Source organism: Poecile atricapillus, chromosome 6 (assembly GCF_030490865.1).
Source record: "Poecile atricapillus isolate bPoeAtr1 chromosome 6, bPoeAtr1.hap1, whole genome shotgun sequence".
In the NCBI taxonomy this organism is placed as follows: Eukaryota; Metazoa; Chordata; class Aves; order Passeriformes; family Paridae; genus Poecile; species Poecile atricapillus.
Window position 1 is genome coordinate 28,273,730 of NC_081254.1, and position 13,499 is coordinate 28,287,228.

Here is a 13,499-nt window from a genome sequence, read left to right on the forward strand (position 1 = left end):
CAAAGAGACTGCCATTTACTTTATCAGCCTATAAATCCATTCCCAAAGAAGATAAGTGCAATGTGTCATTGATAAATGATGGGACTGAGAAGAGTTTTTTTCCAGCCATAAGCAGTTCCTTCAATCCTGAAAGCATTGTCCTCTGAAGCACAGCCTCTGCCAGGGCAGCACAGAGGCCTTTTAAAAAGCAGGAGAGCAGGACTGCTGTGGAGAGGAAAGCAGCTCAAGCACTCACACACGGGCCAGGAGCAGGTGCCATGCTCCAGGAGCCCTGGTGGATCCCTTAGCTAGCCCGTGGTTGCCCAGAGGTGTGTGGGTATGTTGTAACAAGTGGAAATATCAGAACAAATGTGGCTGTGTAGCCCCTCTCAGGCTGTTCAGGAACAGGAATTCAGTCTCAGGAGAGATTATATGGTCCCTGCAAAGCACCAGATCCACTCCCTTGGAATAGGCTAAGATGAAGTCAGCCTAGAGGGATCTGGACAGGCTGGATTGATGGGACAAGGCCAGCTGAATGAGGTTCAACAAAGGGAAGTGAAGGGTCCTGCTCCTGGGTCACACAACCCCACACAGCACTACAGGCTGGGGCAGAGTGGCTGGAAATCTGCCCAGGGGAAAAGGACCTGGAGGTGCTGGTCAACAGCTGCTGAACACGAGCCAGGTGTGCCCAGGTGGCCAAGAGGCCAAAGGCACCTGGTCTGTACCAGCAGTGGTGTGTCCAGCAGGAGCAGGGCAGGATTGGCCCCCTGTGCTCACCACCAGTGAGGCCACACCTTGAATATTTGGCTCAGTTTTGGGCCCCTCACAACAAGAAAGACATTGAGGTGCTGGAGCATGTCCAGAGAAGGGCAACAGAGCTGGTGAAGGGTCTGGAGCACAAGTCCTGTGAGGAGGAGGAAGCTGGGGTAGTTTGGTCTGCAAAAAAGAAGTCTCAGAGGAGACCTCATAACTCTCAGGAGGGTGTAGTGAGGTCTATTTTGGTCCTCTCTCCCAAGTAACAAGCAGTAGGACAAGGTCTTAAGATTATCAGGGTAGGTTTAGATTGGATGTTGGGGAAAAATTATTCACCAAAAGGGTTATCAGTCACTGGAACAGGCTGCCAAGGGAAATGGTGGAGTCAGCACCCCTGGAAGTATTGAAAAGATGTGTAGATGTGGCACTTAGGGACACAGCACAGTTGTGAACCTGGCTGTGCTGGGTTAATGGCTAGACACAACAATCTTAGAGGTCTTCTTCAATATAAAAAACTGCTGATTCTGTGATTCAATCCTGTTTCATTTATGAGATTTGATGTGATGATAGGCCAAGCTATCCAGCCTGGGGCCTTTTGCACCCATATGCAAAGCAAAATATCTGAAGCCATTACTTACTGGAGCATATAGCCTCTGCTGTATCATGTCATCATGCAGACTGTCAAAATAACTGGCTTTGAAAGATCTGGTAAAAGATACCAGTAGAGAGGCAGACAGATGGCTCAGATGAGAAAAGACAAATTTCATCAGAGCTCTGATCTGAGCTCACAGTGTCTTGATTGTTTCCTTGGAGCTGGCTTTTCAAGGGCTTGCAGGCCATGCATAGACAGACTGACCTGCCTGCGGGTGAGCTGAGATAGCATGAAAAGTCCAGACCCTGTCTGAGAAAGCTGCTACACCACTGCTGTTGTTTTCCTGGTAGAAACTCAGCCCTACATGTAATTCCAACACAGAGGCTTTGACTGTGCTTGCTAAGAGTGAGTCTGGTGGCACCTTGCAGCAGCGAGCTTGGTCTCCTTCCTTGAACCAGATATGAAAGGGCCAGGCAACACCCCTGGCCTGGATTATCCTCACCTGTCCTCATCCATGTGTCCTGGGTGTTAGATCAAAACACAGGAACTTTTTGATTGCACTGCAGAAGAATCTCTCTGGCAGCAGATATGAATGACTTTTTGATAAATAATTCCTTCCCTGCCCTTTGAAATACATATGCTGCTGATAACTCAGCTATTGAGTCATATTGGAAAAGAGTGGAGACCTTTTGCTTTGCCAGCTCCTGTTTTAAGCCTAACTGCTAGTTCAATGCAGCCATGAATCTTTGCCTCCTTGCATACAATATTTTGCTATCTAAAGCAGGAAAAGCACAAGGAAAGAAAAACCCTCATCCTAGAAGGAAATTAGCATCCAGCAGCCTAATAACCCATTCTCTGCATCACATGCAGGGTGGCGTAATTAAAGCCATAAAATATTCAGAATTTATCTCCCCATTTGGAAGATACACTTGCAACAAAACTAATGATGGCTGCTGCTGTGTGCCTGGGAGAGGATATCTCCCAAAAAAGGCTGCTCTCCCTAAGAAGCCTGCTGCTTCTAACCTGCCTTTCAGGGGAGATGAAGGTCCAATAACCCAGGCAGCAAATACATCCAGTTCCTGCCCAGCCCTAGCTCGAGGGGGTCACAGCTCAACTCTTCAAAATTTGAGGTGGGCTGTTCTCCTGCAAAAAGTTTCTGTAGCTCAAAGCTCCCCAGAGCACATCCAAGCCCAGCAGCACGTTCTGCAGAGCACAAAGCTCCCCAGAGCACATCCAAACCCAGCAGCACATCCTGCAGAGCAGTCACCAACCCCTGCTCACCCTCAGCAGTGACAGAACTTGTCATCCAAGCAAGGGGCACCCAGGCCTGGCAGATCAGTGACTCCTGCCCACAGACTCTCAGTGCTTGTGGAATTTTTCCCAGTTCCCACGAGGCTGATGAATTACCAACATACCCCATGGCACAGAGACATTGGCAGGTCTCCTCTCACTCTGACACTACCAGGACTGCATTACATTTTCTGCCTGTGAAAGTCTCTTCAAGTCTGTTATGTTCCCTTTAGAAGCAAAAAAATTCCCTAATCTAGAAAGTTATAAAAGAAGGATGAGAAGTCAAGACAAAAAACCTTTTAAGCAGAGTTAGTTGACAATAGTTTTAATAGTTAAATACTTAGTTAATTTAATTTAATAGATAATATATAGTTTTAAGCTGTACAGTGAACAGAAAGTTTCTGATCTGCTTTAAGATCTCTTTAAACTCTGTATTACATTTTTGTTCTCTGCTTTCTACCCCTATTTCAGTCACTGCAGTGACAGCTTTGCCAGTTATCCTCATGCTTCAGGGCAGGGTTATGAAGCCAGTGCCCTCCTTGTAAAACCAAGTCTCAGACCTTTTGGTAGGACATCTCCAGACTGATGCCTCCTGCTCACCTCATCCCAAGAAAGAAGAGGCCCATCTCTGCTGCACTAGATCTGCTGCAAAATAGCACTTATCCCAACCTATTACATGGAACAAAGCCCATTACTAAAACCCTGGACATCAGAGCCAGTAACTGCAAGAATTTACATTATAACCCAGTAGCTTCTCCCACTATGTCTCATTCTGAGAACCAGATATTCTTCTGGCGTGTGTAGCTAAGAGAGCAAATGCAGCCTGAGATCCACCCTGCAGCCAGCTCTGAGCTAGTAGAAAACTATTCCCTCAATTCAGCTTAATTTTGCTTCCTGTCTCTTTCAAAAAAATAAAAAGCTCTCTTGTAGAAAACATCGGATAACTCCCCTTGATTTACAGCTGGAGCCTTTAGGAGATGTAAGAAGTAATTACGACCTCCTTCTTAAATGTCTTGCTTCTGAAAGCCAAAAACAATCTGAATAAAAAATTAATTGATCAATATTCTCCCACCATTTTTCGCCAATTAAGCCTGTAAGTTAGTGCACCTTAAATAATGTGCCAGAGCAAAGGTTTCATGGGCTCAGCCTTGGCTGATCACCTGAGAAAATTAAATATGCTTAATTTTTATGTGATAACAATTATGTAACTCATTTTTGGAAGTAAATAATTCAGCACAGATGAGAGTCACAACACAGATGAACAGACTGTGACTGTGTTTTGCCTACTGATAAGGGGCAGTTTTGCTGTCCCTTTGAATGCCTGCAGGACCAGCATTAACCTCTGCAAGCATCTTGAGAGAGAAACATAAAATAGCCCTCCCAGCAAAGCTAAATTCCACTGCCAGCTGACATTTGTTTCTTTTTATCTATACATTTGTCTAATTAAGAAGATACAGTGCTGTTTTAATTTTCATATAAACTCTTAACTTCAATGGGGATGCATTCTGCAAACCAAACAAGGATTTATTAAGATAATAAAGCAAGCACTTCATAAAAATTTAAATGCCTGCTCTGAGCACCTTTTTTGTGGAACTAAGAGGCCAAACTGGGGGAAGGATCTGCAGCAAACCACTTCAGCAAGCTCATGCCCAGGTGTGTGTGTGAAGTCTGTGTGTGCAGGGGTGGCTCCCCATATCTGAGGCCACTTGCCCCCACAACACCTAGGCTTCAGCAGGATTTTAGCTGTGTGCCAGCTTTGCACCTTTTCAAACACAGGTTCAAATTAATGGATTCATTTACAAGGACCTTGGCTGGGGGGAAGGCATATTAGTTTCTCCTGCTTGTGCTGCATCGTCTGTTTATAACAACACAGTTAATCAAAGGAAGGGGAGATGAAGATCTTTTTTTGCCAGTGTGGCAGGAAAGACCGTGAAGCTTTAATTGACCCCTCGAGAGACAAAGTGAAAAGCTTGTGGAATGAGCTGGGTTTTTAACACAAGGGCATGTTTTCCTTCCACTTCTGCTCTAGAGACTAAAAGGAAGGGTCGTGCTCCCAGCTCCCTGCTGCCCTGGGTGCAGCTGCTGCACCACCTCCTTACCTGAATCGTTTCAGAAGCAATGCAGCTATTAATACTTCAGGGTAATGACTCAGTAATCCCTTAAACCCCATAATTGAAAAAAAAAATGGCCACTGCTGACTAATGATTTTGATGCTGGGGAATAATTAATTGACTTCTGGATAAGGTGCCTGAGGATTTTAAAGTGATTGGTAGCTCTGCTTCACTTGTCTGGCCTCTGCAAGCTGTTCCCAAAGGCAACATGCCCTGCATCAGCCAGGCAAAATGGTATCCAGGTCCTTTGAGACCAGGGCTGGGAGGGACAAGGATGTCCCATGTGCTATGTCCTCCATCCCTCACAACACATGGAGGCACCAAGGTGGATTTAGAAATCACAATGCTGGCAGGCTCCCAGCAGGGTGGGTGAGGAGGGTCCTTGTGACTGAACCAAAATTCTGCAAAATTAAAGAGAGAAGGCACCATATAGCACATCTGATTGAAGGTTTTTTAAGGAGGGCTGAAAAATTTCAAACTCAGCATTTAGAAAGATGGGGACAGAAAAAAGGATTCTCAGAAATACTCAAAATGTGATGAGAAGTTCCTGCAGAGAGCTGGTGAAGTGTGCCTGCTATTCCACAGGCTTTTATTTGGAAAACTCTTCCAGGTACCTCTATCAAATCAGATTTTCCCCCCTCCACTTTATTTCTGGGTGGGGAGAGAGACCAAGAGGCTGAAAATACGTGTTGCAGCACAGGGCAGAAAAGGACAAGCTTCCTACTCTCTCCTCCTCCCCTGGCCATGACTTACAGCAAGATTGCACAAAACTGAGGACAGGCAGAGATTAACTGGCTGGCCAGATGAGGAAAGATGTGCTCAGGGGTAGTTTGTTATAGCAAGACCTGATCATGTTGGCCCTCCAGAAAATGGACAGCAGGTAGTGAAGATTACTGAGGATTGCTACAATTTGCTCCCAGTGCTGCATGTGAGCTCTGCATCTCCTTTCTTTCCACTGTCCTGGTAAACCTGAAGTGCAGAAGCAGCATTTTCCTCAGCATACCCAGTAGTCAATAGGCTACCACAAGTTCCAGCTGAAAACTGATGTTTTAACACCTGGAAATTCCTGGAGGAGGTAAGCCCATAGCTTTCAAACTCTGTATTAAGGAATCATTCTAACCAGAAAAAGCAGATGATCTGGTTGTAATTTCCACAATCACTCTGCAGATGTGGACACCTAAGTGAAAACCATGGGGAAAAAAATGGGATTAGATAGAGGCAATGGCTTCTTTACAACTAAAATCTTTTACTTCTTTTAAAAATCTTTTTGCACTTCTCTTCATACCACTGCAGCTCCAACAGTACTATAATAAATAATAAACATCATAAACCATGTAGCAAGAAAACCCAAACAACACCATAGCTGCTCATCACTTGACTTAAAATATTCTAGTTGGATTTTCTCTCTGCCATAACAAACATTATGTTTTTCCTCTTCTTCTCAAGTAACTGTGACACAACCACAAGAAAGTTCCCTGCAAGCCCCCAGCATTATGCAGCCTCATTAGGAGTTTTGATTATTTATTTGGCACATCTCCAGCTTGCCTGAGTGGCTGTGAGTCTGTCAGTCCTGCACGCTGATTCATATCACCAGCGGTTAATACAGTCCAAGCGCCAAAGGCAAGCCAAAGGGCAAAGTCAAAGTAGGTAATAGCATCAGCTGGGAAAAGAAGCCAATGCACGTAATGTCAGTGACCTCATGATGACCCCACTGAGGTTTTTATTTTAATGGGAAGCGCTGAAAATGAAGTATTGCCTAGGGACATATTGATATCTTCATGGAAATGACCACAGCCCCGCACTCTTCTTCTGTCAGTTTCCTTTTAATGATTTCTAATCTTGTTGTAAGACAAGAAAAACTGCAGTTTACTTGGTCTGGGTCTACAGGGAGGTTTCATTTCATTCTTCCCTTCCTTCCTCTGAAGTACCAGATGCTACACAGGATTAGACAGCAGTTTGAACTAGAATGTAAAAAACAGCCTTAAGAAACGTTTGCATTGCCTTAAAAGTCCTCTTGGAACCAGACATCCAGATTTTGGTCCTCATTTGAACCAGCTATTTTTTCCTTCACTGCAGCAGTGTTATGGAGGTTGACTGAAAGTCAGCAAAGTTGTCTTACATATAGTGCCCCTGGGACAGCTGACCAATGACCCATTGACCATCTCCAGGTTTTAGTGAGCAGGGCAGAAACATACCTTCAGCCTTGTCTGGAAGTGCCCAGTTTTGATCTCTTTGTCTTACACTAGAGGAAAAAAACAGCCCATTTCGTGGGAATCAGTTTTTGTAGGAGCATTTCCTCTGACTTTTCAGCTCAAATCTTCACCTAGAAATTTTTCCCCACTGTGCCAAAATATAAGTGATGAATATTATTGCCAAAGGAAGCAACAGATGAATAAATAATAGTTTTATTTTTAACTTATCCATTAAAAGGCATAAGGACCCCAAAGCCATCCCAAAGGAGTTGTACTTTACCACCACTGGGTAAATAGAGATTTTTCTAGAGGTTTGTGAAGCCCAAATCATCCATATTCATGTCAAACACATAGAGTTCCTGTCAAAAAGGCTTTAATCAGACACAAAGCAGAATGTAGGTTACTCTTGCACCAATAGCTCCTGATATGGTGATCTAAAAAATGTCATAGCAACCAGTCCTGCAAGGGGCTGGATTTTCCTTGAGTTCTATCAACAGCTCAAATCATGTATTGGAATTCAGGCCAGAGCAAAGAACCAGCTCCAAGGACTGCAAGCACCCTCCTCTTCAAGCTGATAAATTCCTAAGTTGTCCTATAAGGGGAGAAAAAAGACATGAAGTAAAAAAAAAAAGAATAAAAAACCCCAAAACAACAGGAGGAATTTGGACTGAAAGTGTTCTTCTCACTGGTGTTAAGCAGTGCATGAAAGCTGGAGCACTATGTTCAAGATCCAGCCTTTGAGAAGGTAATTTCTCCACTCTATGGGGGTTGCTGGGATGGGATTTGGTGCCAGGTACAACATCCTTCCTAGCTGTCAGACTTCCTAGCACCCTTAAAGACTAGCTGGCTGTGCTGTGATCTTCCCAACATGCCAGCTTGGAGCAGGAGAGACACATCTAGACCAAACTACACTCCTCCAGCTCACCAAAGTGCCTGAGGGACCAGCACCAGAGAACTTTCCACCTGGAGGGTCATGACCTGGACATTTCAGGGGTACTAGAAATATTTGTGCCGCATCCAGCTCATGCAGCACAGCATGGCCATGATGTGGCCCCAGACAGAGAAGCCCAGGTGTTCTCCAGCCACAGAGCATCCCACAGCGAGGCACAGCAAGGCTCCCACCACATCGTCAAAAAGCACTCTGGGACTCCACTGCTGTACAGCTGGCACCTCCAGCAGCCAGGCAAAGCAACTTTTCCCACACTGTGTTTCCTCCCAAGTCTGTCCTTCACACTGCAATCAGCCTTCAGACACCCCACATCTCCTTGAAACTCAAATTGCCGTCTCTTCACATGCACACCATGTACTCCTTGTACTCTGCTGGGGACAAGGAGAAAGGAGGAAGGGGTCCTACCCTCCTTCAGAAAATGCTAATTAGATTATTTCAACCTGCTCCCTTCAAAATGTACTGTTATGGACCAATAAATTGCACACCCAGAGGTGACATTCCCCAAATAAACGATTACTTAAGGATTAGTCACGCAGCTGGACCGAGGGCACACGGCTGGCTTTGCAGGAAGGATTGTTGTAGCATAGATGAATACAGATGACTCCAGCAGCCAGGGCAGGGACCCATCTTCCACTTCTGGTGGGTATAAAGCTTCAGGCTTCAGGTCTGTCTACCTGTATTTGGCATCTCCTAGGCACACCTACAGCACTGCAGCTGGTGATTGTGAAAGAAAGGAAATCCTTCACAAAAAGAAAGTGACAAGCTGAAAAAAGTGTTTGGCTTCCCGAAAAGATCTTGATCAAAGTACTTAAAATTCTTCCCCCTCCAACTGGCAGTTTCTGAAGGACAGTGGAAAGACAAGAACTTTCTGAAGCATTTTCAGAGGCAGAATTCATAGGGGTGCCCAGGGAGCTCTTGGAGCAGCCCAAGCACAGGGCCCTCAGGCTGCACAGCAAACTCCTCTCCAAAGGGCCATTCTCAGAGAGAGCTGAAGCTGGGGATTTGTGTTCTCCTTCAAAACCAGGAGCTGCACTCCCTCTAAGAAAAACTGTTCTCTGCAAGCGCATAATTCATACTTTATTTTCATAGCCTTGATGGGGTGAAAAGAAATGCTACAGCTGACTTCACTAAAGGTTTCAAATCAACCCCATTATCTGTTACATTAATAATTGCAGCTTTTAGCATAGTGGAGCCCAGCAGTTTCTTAGGATGTAGCAGATGCCCTTTGATTGCTCCGCTTTTTTTCCTATTGCTAATTTAGGATAATGGTTGGACTAGATGATCTTAGAGAACATTTCCAGCCTTAATGATTCCATGGTTCTATTTATTACTTCCAGGACATCAATGGGACATTTCTTCCTTTATTTTGGATGGAGAGGATGGAGACGGGTTTGAACTTGCTGAGGCACCAGCACAGCAGAGGCAAATGCTGTTCTCCGAGCAGAGACCTGCACCCTGCATCCACCTAAACCCATAATCACTCCCTGCTTGTGTCTTAGGACCCACAAAATCATAAGACTTACAGAGCAAGCTTGGCTGCAACAGCCCTTAGTTTATCAAGACTACCTTCATAATTTCAAACACTTTGTCGACGAAAACTGCTGAAAAAACAGCAGGTGACCGGGAAAACTTGATTATTCGCTGTTTCTTTTCCGCCTCATCTGTTTTTCCTTCATTCACGGGTCTTTCCCGCATTGTGTCGCTCCCGCCGGGCACTGGCGATGCGTTCCCGGCCGGCAGCTCCCGTGGCCGGTCCGAGGGGTCCCTCTGCCGATGCGAAGCGGAGCTGGGGATGTCCCTGAGCTTTCCCTGCCCGGCCAGCCCGGGCTGCGCTGGCTCCCGGACCGGCCTGGCACCCCGCACCCTGTTCCTGCACCCCGCACCCTGCCCTGGCACCCCGCACCCAGTCCCTGCACCCCGCACCCTGCCCTGGCACCCCGTACCCTGTCCTGGCACCCCGCACCCAGCCCCTGCACCCCGCACCCAGCCCCTGCACCCCGCACCCTGTCCCTGCACCCCGCACCCAGCCCCTGCACCCCGCACCCTGTTCCTGCACCCCGCACCCTGTCCGGGCACCCCGCACCCTGTCCCGGCACCCCACACCCTGTCCCTGGCACCCCGCACCCTGTTCCTGCACCCCGCACCCTGCCCTGGCACCCCGCACCCTGTCCCGGCACCCCACACCCTATCCGGGCACCCCGCACCCTGTCCCTGCACCCTGTCCCTGTCCCTGCACCCCGCACCCAGCCCCTGCACCCCGCACCCTGTCCGGGCTCCAGCAACACCGGACTCCAGTTTGTGTTTTGCGCTTGTTCTCAGCTCTAGAGCTGAAGGTTCCGGAGTGCCGGGGCGTGCAGGGAAGGACAGAGAGCCGGGGGAGGGACACATCGCACGAGGAGCGGCTGAGGGAGCTGGGGGTGCTCAGCCTGGAGAAAAGGAGATGAGAAAAAGGAGACCTTGTCGGCCTCTACAACTCCCTGAAAGGAGGGCGTAGCCAGATGAAGGTCAACCTCTTCTCACAGGTGACAAGTGACAGGATGAGAGGAAACAGCCTCAGGTCGCACCAGGCAAGATTTACATTGGATAACAGGAAAATAGGAAAAAGTTCTCTAGCGAAAGGGTGGTCAGCATTGGAATAGGAGCCCAGGGAGGTGATGGAGTCACCATCCCTGGAGGCGTTTAAAAGTGTAGATGTGGTGATTAGGGACAGGGTTAGTGGTGGTCCTGGCAATGATGGGTAAACGGTTGGAACCAATAGTCTCAGAGGTTTTCTCCAACCTAAACAGTTTTATGGTTCTGTGATTTTAAGATGGGGTTCTGTGGCTGTGTGGGATCTGATCCCATGGTGGTGCACAGCTCGCTGGGACAGGCAGTAAAGTACCAGGACAGTGCAGACACTCCCGTGTCCAGGGTCATTACTTGCTCCTACAATAGTGCAGGTGGCAGTGTGGCCCCACAGCCTCATTTCCTCCACCTCAGAGCAAGGAGGGCTTCAGCAGGTCCCAACCCAAACACAAAACACAATAACTGAGTCTGCACTCAGGTTTTCAGGCTGCCAGGTAATCTGAACTTTCATGAATGGAAAACACCATTCCTCCCCAGCCTTAGGGAAATGAATCTCTAAGTCCTCCCCTCAAGAGGGACACAAACATAAATCCCACACAGGAGGAAAAGGCAGAATGGGGAAAGGATGAATGATCTTAGTGTAGTGGGCAGAGGATGGACCAACAGCAATTTTCATGAGTTCAGCAGCCCGTACCCAACAAATTGTCTTCAAATACTTTTCTCACAAATCATCTACAGCACATTCCCACTGATGTAATCCAAAAGAATGAAATCTTATTTAGAACACTGTTTACATTCTAAGTGTCCCAAATCACAGTATTGAAGATAAGGATGATTCACTGTCTCTAATGACCTGTCAAACCTGGGGGATGGAGGTCAGAACCAAGGAGGTTTTCCTAAACTCCCCTGGGCTTAGTGGAGACCATAGCAATTCTGCTAAGTGGAAAATAATTTGATGCTGGTCCCAATCCTTCTTTGACACTCATTTAGCCAGGTGCAAAGTTGTCAATAGCAGTGGCAATACACAGTAACACAGGTATAATTTAGCAGAGGGTCATATCTGTTTTTTTTCCCTGAAGAGCCTTTAGAAAAAGCAATCTTCAGACCTTCCTATTCAGGTCATTCCCAAGTCGTGTTTCTGCAATACAGTTCATAGAGAAATAATGTAGAGTGCTTTCACTTTAAAGTGTGATGATAAAAGGATACCTGGTAGCCAGCAGGAAATTTTGAGGGGTGAGAGGAGTCCTTCCAACTCCTCTGGGGGTCTTATATTACATACTCCTCAGACAAGTAAGTTATTAAGTTGTTTCATTCACATCCTTTAGTGGGAAGCAGAACTAAGTGCAAATCCAAGTCCCAAGTATTTCAGATTTCATTCCTGGTTTTCCATATTAGCTTTTTCCAGCTCTCATAGCACCTGAGTAGCTCAGCATTAATGGAAGAATAAAAGTCCTCGTGTTTGCTAAATGCAGATGTTTGCAGCTGCACTTTTTCTAGGGGCAGTGTGCCAGCTTTCTGCCAGTGCTATAAGGCAACAGCAAGGGAGGATGGCAGCTCAGAAAACTCTGAGGCATCTCTTCTACAGACCACACAAAGGGAGCTGCTGTGCTCCAGCAGTGACATGCTCCAGAAAGGTCCCATCTTAATATCCCTGATGGTGGCAAAGACCCCTCATTCTCACTGGCACCTGGACTGTCTGAGAGCTCAGTCTGAGCCCCTCACATGGGACTGGACACTTTGCTCCACAATAACTCATTTCAGTATGCTCACAGCTAATGGGCAGGGCTGGCCCTGTGACCGAGTCTGCTGCAGAACACACACATCTCTGCACACAAGCACTTTCATTTGCAAAGGCACTTACACATCCCTAAGCCATTTTTAGCTTAACAGAGAGGAGTTACAGGTGCCATCCTGAGAAAGCTTTGCTCTTCTTATTACTTATCAGCAGAAGGTATTACTGCAGTCTTACAGCACACTCATGCTTAGTGCTTCCTCTGCCTAGAAAAAGAGTGCTAAGAGGAAACTTTATACTGCAATTTATTCCTATTTTACTTTCTTCTCATCAAAACTGCTCCCAGTTCAGCTTATAAGGACAGCCCTATTCCCCAGCAAGGCATTCCTCATACCCTCAGAGATGCACTTCCCTCCACAATTCTCACAGTTAGTAATGAAACTCCACTTTCTTGGCACCCTTAACCACCAAGCGCTTTGGAGAAGTGCCTGTGCCCTGCTAAACACACTGCCTCTGACTTTGATTCTGATTCTGATGGGCTCAAATTAGTCTACAGGTTCAGCCCCAAGTAGCTCCATCTGCAATGTACTCAAGCTCTTTGCCTGATTTGCAGAGGACAAAAGCATTCAAAAAAATCTTTGTAAGATTTGAAGATCCAAATGTGAAATCAGTATTATGGATTGATACCAGGTTTTACATAACAATATTTTAATTGTCCCTTTTCACAACCCAGGCTGGGAAAGAAAAATAGGTTTGTTTCACAAGCAGTACCATGCCAAAGAAGAAGCAGTGAGGACCTGGCAGTTCAGAAGCTGTCTGGCAGCTTTTGTAGTACCAAGAAACTTTGAGGGACTTCAACACGTTCAGCAAATTCAGCACATTGCAGTGTATTGCACAAAAAAGCCATAACCTCTTTTCTGCATCCAACCCTGGGACAAGGATCCATTTGATCCATATCCCTTTGAGGTCCACCAAAACTTTCCCATTAGCCTGGATGAGGTTTGAGTGGCACTCAGAGACTATTTCCTAAAGAATCACCTAGCTTTTGATAGGTCCAGCATATAAGGGTGTGAGGTGTTTGTTCCTGCTTTGTGGATGTATAAATAGCAGGGACATCCACACCTGTAATTTCTGACTGCCAGGAGTGGGGGACAGGCCTGGAAGGGAGGAGAGCAGTGGCTGGATGCATCTCTCCACCCAAATGGCAGAGCTCACCATCCCCTGGCCTGCCAACCAGCTAATGAAGCTCTATCTTGGCACCTAGGTAAAGGTCAAACTTTCCAAAATCACGCCCCACTGTGGCTCTTGAAGGATGATTTTCTGAAACACATGAAGG